The sequence below is a fragment of the Pogona vitticeps genome, chromosome 9, assembly GCF_051106095.1.
Source record: "Pogona vitticeps strain Pit_001003342236 chromosome 9, PviZW2.1, whole genome shotgun sequence".
NCBI lineage: Eukaryota > Metazoa > Chordata > Lepidosauria > Squamata > Agamidae > Pogona > Pogona vitticeps.
The window spans coordinates 4088307-4096010 of NC_135791.1; positions in this window are offsets into that span (position 1 = coordinate 4088307).

Sequence of the window (7704 nt, forward strand, 5' to 3'; positions counted from 1 at the left end):
TAAGGCGGATAACAAATACATTTTGGAGTAGGTGCATCCGACCCAGGTCCAGGGGTGGCCGTTATGTCTGTGGCCCTCTGGAGATTCCCCACCCATGATGCTGGATAGTTTGGGCATCTGTCTTGGAGCCAGAGATTATGAGTTCGATTCCCCACTGTGTCTCCCTGACGGGGGGTGGACTGGATGACCCCTATGGTCCCTTCCAGTTCTGCAGCTCTAAGATTCTAGGAACAAAGAGGTAGCACATGCAGGTTCACCCATGAAAAGGTGAAAAGCTGTAAAAAAATGCTGGTGGTTAGCCATTTTTACTCATGTTGGGAGCTTCTCCCCAGTTCTGCCCTCTGTACACCCCCTTCCCCAGAGACAGTGGCTGCCCCCCTCCCCTCCCCGGGGCCTCGCATTGTGTCCTCAGAGTGTTGCTTCCAGGGCTATGCCAACAATGGACAATGAGGGAGAGCGAAAGCCCAAACAATCCGGGAAAGCGAAGGTCCGAACAATTCCCTTTGAATACCTTTGGGGAAGGAGAGTTAAATATAACGCGGCACGGTGGTGGTGGTGGGGAGGTGGGCCGCCCGCCCCAGACAATGGGGAGCCCTTGGGTCTGGCACAGCTGCACCGAGAGTGGCTGACAAACGTGGAGGAAAGCTCTCTCAATAGTTAGCAAAAAACCAAAACACACACAAAAAAAAAAAAAAACAAAAAGTTAGCCGACCACTTCCTGCATCCTGACATTGTTGCTGGCCTCCAGACACATTTCCGTGGGATCCTTTGAGAGACAGGGCTGGTGGAGAGCCATCTCAGCTGGTCTTCTCCTCTCTCTGCTTCTCACCCTGGTGGCATAGCTTACCTGGGCAAGCTGTTCCAATCCAGTTAGGTGGATTTTATTTTATTTTATTCCCTGTGGAAAAGCTGTCCTTCCAGTGAGCACTCAGGGTTGATTTCCTTCAGAACGGATAGGTTTGGGTCTCCTTGCAGTCCAGGGGACTCCCAAGAGCCTCCTCCAGCACCACAGCTTTCTTGAACAGATTTCTGGTTTTTCCCTTTCTATTATTTTCCTCTATTTCTTTGTGCTGTTTATTTAAGAAGGCCCTCTTGTCTCTCCTTGCTATTTTTTGGAAGTCCGCATTCAATTTTCTGTAGCTTTCTCTATCTCCCTTGCATTTTGTTTCCCTCCCCTTCTCTGCTATTTCTAAGGCCTCATTGAACAGCCACTTTGCTTTCTTGCATTTCCTTTTCTTTGGGATGGTTTTTGTTCCTGCCTCCTGTACAATGTTACGAGCCTCTATCCAAAGTTCTTCAGGCACTCTGTCCACCAAATCGAGTTCCTTAAATCTGTTCTTCACTTCGACTGTGTATTCATAAGGGATTCGGTTTAGATTATACCTGACTAGCCCAGTAGTTTTTCATTAGCATGCTTATTGTACTAAACGAATACTGTACACAAAAACATAACAAAGAGAGTATCCACTGCTATGTAAAACTCCCCTCAACATATTATTATTACAGTAGTGCCTCGCTTAACGATTACCTTGTTAAGCGACAAAGCCACTATACGATGACTGTTTTGTGATCGCTTTTGCGATTGCAAAATGACGTTTTAATAGGCAAAATCCACTTTGCAATGATCGGTTCCCTGCTTTGGGAACCGATTCTTCGCATTACGACGTTTTTAAAACCGCTGATCGGCGGCTTCATAATGGCCGCCCACTGTGTAAAATGGCTCCCCACTGTGTTTTTGGATGGATTCCTCACTTTACAGGCACCGAAAATGGCCACCCCTATAGAGGATCTTCGCTGGACGGTGAGTTTTTCAGCCCATTGGAATGCATTGAATAGGTTTTCAATGTGTTTCAATGGGATTTTTATTTCACTTAACGAGGATTTTGCTCTACAGCGATTTCGCTGGAATGGATTATCCTCGTTAAGTGAGGCACCACTGTATTTTATTTGTACGATCTAGAGATCAGATGTGTCCCCTCAACATATTTACAAAATCATTTTTCTGCAAAGTTTTAGCACAGATCTTTCCTGAACAGAAGATGTTGATGATGGAAAACTCCTGGTTTGGAGCACATACGATCTGTTACCTGTGAGTAAGCAGAGCTGAAAAGAAACCTAATAGTCATATTACAGGAATCACAGCAGCATGTTTGAGAGAGAAGGTTTCATATGGCCAATCACACTGGATACGCCAAAGGTGAAATATACAGTATTTTGCTTTAGAAGTATATTTTTTATAAAGATTTTGCTTCTACTGCATTGTGGCTTAACAGCAAAATCAATAAATCATGGCTCCAGGAATGGCATTTAGGAAGGACAGTTTAAAAATGGCTGTGATCTACAGGAATATAAAAAATCCTCTTTCTCCTTGGAAGAGCAAATTGGGTTAGCAGAGGACTTGAGTAATTAACATTAAAAACTGATGGTTTGCATTCAAAATCCAGGAATACGTCTACCTTTTAGAACTGCATTTACGGTGATCAGAAATGAAAATCCAATAGAGCGAGAATGACGTGAAGGCCACTGGGGATTATGACAGGAAAAAGGGCCTTGTAAAGAACTGCAAACAAGCTTCCCACGGTGTCAGGGGGAAAGGGCAGAAGAGGAGCACGGGAAAAAAAGTTACGAAACCGAGGGAGGAACTGCTGTTTCCCCAGGGAGATCAAGAAGAACATGATCCCCCACGGTCCTCACCCGGCTCTCTCAACATTTTTTTCCTTTGGTGAGATGCTTCCTCTGCTCCAGTCTGATTTAGGACGCATGAGCATGACAAGTATGCTTGCACCGTGTTGTGGATTCTGCACCCTGGACAAAATCCCGTTGCGCAGTTCCATTTGCACAGTGAGAATAGTGTCACAATCAGTGACAGGTTGCTGCGGATTAAAGACTCCCTTTTCAATTTTGGGGGTTTTGCATGGCTCACATGCAATAAGATGAAGATGGGAGGATCCTGAAATTGAAAAACAAAGTCTTTAGTCTGTGGCAATCTGCTGCTGGTGCTGACATTCTTTTTATGGGGCAGGTGAAATACACCCATGGTATACACCTGTGGTCCAATTATTCTACCTCCATGTATCTGAGGATGTAGATTAGGATTTACAGAAGCTCACACTAAAATAAGTGGGTTAGTTTTTAAAGTGTTAAAACCCTCCTAAAAATGAAAGTGTTTTTAAAGAATAAAACTATTTTATTCTTATTTTTGCTATACCTGTGTGGCAAAACTCTACAGCATAGGTAGCTTGTGCCTGGTGTAGGGTCTACCTTGCTCCAAAATAGTAGCAGATGAAGATTTTATACAGAAATCCTTTCATTCCAAAGACACACGAGATACAAAATGTGTCCCAAACTTTAGAAGCAAGGATCATATGAGTTTGGACTGACATGAGTCTTCTTTCAGAGCGACTTGCTCTTTTTTCTTCTTGGTTTCTTTGGGACTGAACGGAGACTTTAATGGAAAAATCTCCTCCTCAAAGTATTTTGGAGCAAAGCCAGGTTTCCAGAATTCCTCGGGGAAGTGGAGACCAAACTGCATAATCCAGTATTTTTCCCTGTGTTTCTAGTGCAATAATGGCATTTCCCTGGATGAATATGTGAAAGAAATTCTGAGGTAGTCATTCATGAGTCTTTATTTTCCTAAGACACACTCACACGACTCAAGAGAAGGCTTCGTATATGCATGTGGGTCTGTTCTGTTCAAATCGGAACCGACTTAGAGTGATCTTAATAGGGCTTTTAAGATAAGTGAGATATTTATAGAGTAGTTTTGCCAGTTCCATTCCCCCTGTAAGTTTCCGTGGCTGGCCGGGGATTTGAACCCGGGCCTTCTGAATCCTAGGACGTCACTCTGTCCACGACAACACACTGGGAAACCCAATGTGTTACGGGCTTTTCCGGTGGAATTAACCAAATTCTGGGTTTAACTAGGACCGTGCGTGAGTTTTTCTTTCAAAAACAAATCTGACAAATTCTACAGGCTCCTTCAAGTTTGGAATAAAGTTTCAAATTTATTGGAACGAGAGAGAAAGGAAAACGAACAGATTCGTATTTTCAGAAACCAGGACTTTGAGTTCAGGCAGTGTTCAGGTCCCCAGGTGGGTTTGAAAGCCCCCTCTTTTTGTCTCTCTAGAAGGCAAATCAATCTCGCTTTCCCAGTCCCTGTGTCTTCTAGATATGTGTGGACTCCCATCAGACCCCCATTGAGCCTGTAAAACAAGGATGATGGGCATTGTCGTTTGACCCCTCTCGAGGTCACGGGGCTGTGCAAGCAGTCAAGGACATCAGACGCCCTGCCCTAAAACGGTTTGGCAATGCGGTTGAATCCATGATTCGAGGAAGTGGCAACCTTTACCCGAACACCGTTGGATGCCCCGTTGTGATTGTGCATCTAAAGACCTGCATCCCGGGAATTGCTTTTTCCTTTCCAGACAAAGTCTTCCTGCCCTATTAAAACTGTCCCATCCCCAGTGCCCATCTTTACCCAACCACCCACCTCACCCCCTGCCAGGGCAGGGGGTTGGCCAAACTATTTTGTGCATGCCTTAAACCCCCCTTCCCCAGAAATTAATGCTCAATAAACACTTGAAGAGAATATTTCACTGGCTTTCTGCAATGGAAAGCCATTGACTGCTAGGTCAGAGGACAAGGAGCTGAAAAAAGGACGGGAGGAGTGAGCCAAACATTGAATATTTTTAAAAGAGAAACCACTTGGGAATATTGTGTGGGAACAGGGCCTAAGAAGAGTGTAGAAATCAGAGCTCGAAAAATCAGAGCAAAAGGTCTTATGTTTCCACCAGTGGCTAGTTAGATGAAAAAAGAAGGTACAATTTAGCTTTGCTCTTACGTTTCGGTTTCAGCCGTGTGCTTTTTCAGGGGTATACTGTTTCGGGACATGGAGGTTCGATCCTGCCATCCTAGCCAACCAAAATTGGCATAGCCTTTCCATAGCAACTAATATTTTTTTTGGGGGGGGGAAGGAGGTATGAGTTGCTTTTATGTCCCACTTTATTCTCAACCCCCCCCCCCCCAGAGGGAGTTCAGCCTCAGAAAGAATGGACATCAGCCCAAGGGTTTCAGGGCTGAGTGGGATCTAGAAAAGGGAATGCCAGGTCCCAGCCCAGCACCTTAACCACTGTATCACAGTACCTCCATGATGCTATAAGCGACCTAACCTGAGAGTCAGCATTCCTGGTGGCCATGAGTTCCACAGGAGTGACTCACAGTTTGCACTTGAAATAGGTTTTCCATGCAATACATATCCATGCACATGTTTTCACGCAAGCACCCTGGACTCACTAAAGCTTACTTTTAAAACAGTAACTTTCTTTAAGTTTCTTTTATTTTCAGATATAATTATATTTCCAAGGTCTAAAAAGTAGCTCGTTATCGTTATAATTCGTACAGGGCGTGAATAACATCCAACCTGATTTTTATCCAAATATTTGCTGTACCCATTGCGGTTGACTGACCTCAAGATGGTTTTTGGAAGTGGCCTGAACTGATTTGTGTCCAGGTTCATGCAGGTATTTGTACATTTCTGGGTGGTCTACTCCTTCCCAGTGCCTGGCTTTCCATGAATCCCCCCTGCATCAGCCAGTGGCAGATATTAAACAATAAAAGCAGGTAGAAGGTGATGTGGGGAGAGGGTGGCTAAGACAGCAGGACTGAATCTCCATGTCAAAAATCAACTTTATTATTACGGTCGTATGACCCGTACTGAAAAGGTATACAGTAAAATAATGGGGGAGACTATAGGGAGATAGGTACATTGAGAGATTAGGTGATCGGAATAAACTCCGCCCTCTTAGACATTGCAGCTAGGAAAACCTTTGCTACGTGTGCAGGGGAGATACCTTGATCATGAATCTCTATGTCCGGAATAAAGAATACCTCTGAAAAAGCACATGGCTGAAATTGAGAGAAAGATACTTCCCAGGGCTACTTCACCTACCCAATCAAAGGCTGGACCAGACAGTCAGTCACCTATCCCACACTCACACACACACTCCATCCAAAGCACGATAAAGGCTCAGCAGCTCCGTAAAAGAAAAATGGAACATTGTTTTAGAACATGGCCAGTCTAGTAAAAGTGTACAGTACATAATTTGTGTTAATGGGGGCATTATGTTTGTGATTTCTCTCTTTTTTACAATCTCTTTACCCTTTGGTTCCTGGCTGCTTTCACCATCTCTACCATTTAAATTTTCAGCCATAGCCCCATTGGTGATGCTTTGCAAGATGGTTCCCCCCCCCCCCGCCATTGAAGCACATTAATTATATAAGACCTACTTTTTATTCCAAAAAAGTGGGGGAGAAAGTGTATGCTGTTGTTTTTCCTGGAAAGCCAGCAGCATACACTTTCTCCCCCACTTCTTGGGATAAAAAGTAGGTCTTATGTAATTAATGTGTTCCAATGGGGGGGGGGGACCATCTTGCGAAACAGGGTAAAAACAACAACAACTGTCTTGCGAGGCAAGGACCCAAACATTGTCTAGCGAAAATTGCCCATAGGAACAATCGTTTTGTGAAGCACAACATCGCTCAAAAAAGTCATTGTCTAGCAAATTCCTCATTTTGCGAGGCAATCGTCTAGCGAGGCACCACTGTACCACCTTCTTTTTGCCGTCCCTGGGTGAGAAGTGGCTGCTTGGTTGGTGGAAGCGAATATGCATTGATGAGAAGCTGAGGTATTTCCTGGAGAATGCCTGGTCATGGGCCTGATTCACCAAAGAGGGGTTAAGAGACCCCTCTTTGTCCTTCAGCCCTTCAGCTGCAATTAGCTGCCTTGGGTTACACAAAACTTACGTGAACTTCTCCAGGATTCTGGCTGATATGTTTGTACAGAAATAATGGAGACCAAGCTACCAGCAAGGGTTTCAACCTATACTTCGTGACAAAACATGGAGATTATTATTAGAAACTAGCTGCAATCAGTAGCTTGGAAGCATATTTTCATTGCTATGTGAGAATATGATTATCTTGCATAATTATGGTTGCATAATTGGCAATATAATTATGGTTATTATTCTCAGTGCTAGCAAACTCGGCTGGAGTGCCAACACAAATGGAACCAAAACAGACCCACTGTTACGCAAGAGGGAGGTATTTTGATCTCAGAGGAATCAAGAACTCAAAACATCGCATTTTAACAGGAACTAGTTTCATTTCTCAGTACTTCTCAGCACCAAGGTTACCATTATGATTATTATGGGGGCTCTAATCATGCAAGTAATTTGTTGTGTTGCGCATTATTGCTATGTTGTCTTCTCATGACCAACAGGCCAGAAAAATATAGGGAAATGCTCTCTGGTTCCCTCTAGTGGCCAGTTTTAATATTCACTTTTTTTGGCATGCTCCTTGTTTAGCTGGGCAACAGCAACGTCCAGCAGCCTCAGCTTCCAACTGCCGCCATGGCTGTAGATTCCAAGGCAGCGTGTAAGAGAAAGTGAGAGGAGAACAAGGGCTGGAAAGCAGGGAGAGGGGAAAGACGAAAATGGAAGAGTGAGAGAGGAGTGATGCTAAAAAAATAATTTCACTTCCCCTGACCCTACACAGACGATCAGGGGAAGCACTTAACTAGGTTACAAGAGGTCATTTGCTATTCAGATGTGATGAGTCCATCAAAGGACACACTGTTCTTCCTCCCTCTCAGCCTCAACAAAACCTTTGTAGCCCAATCCACCGAACATCCCAAATGGCCAGTCTGGA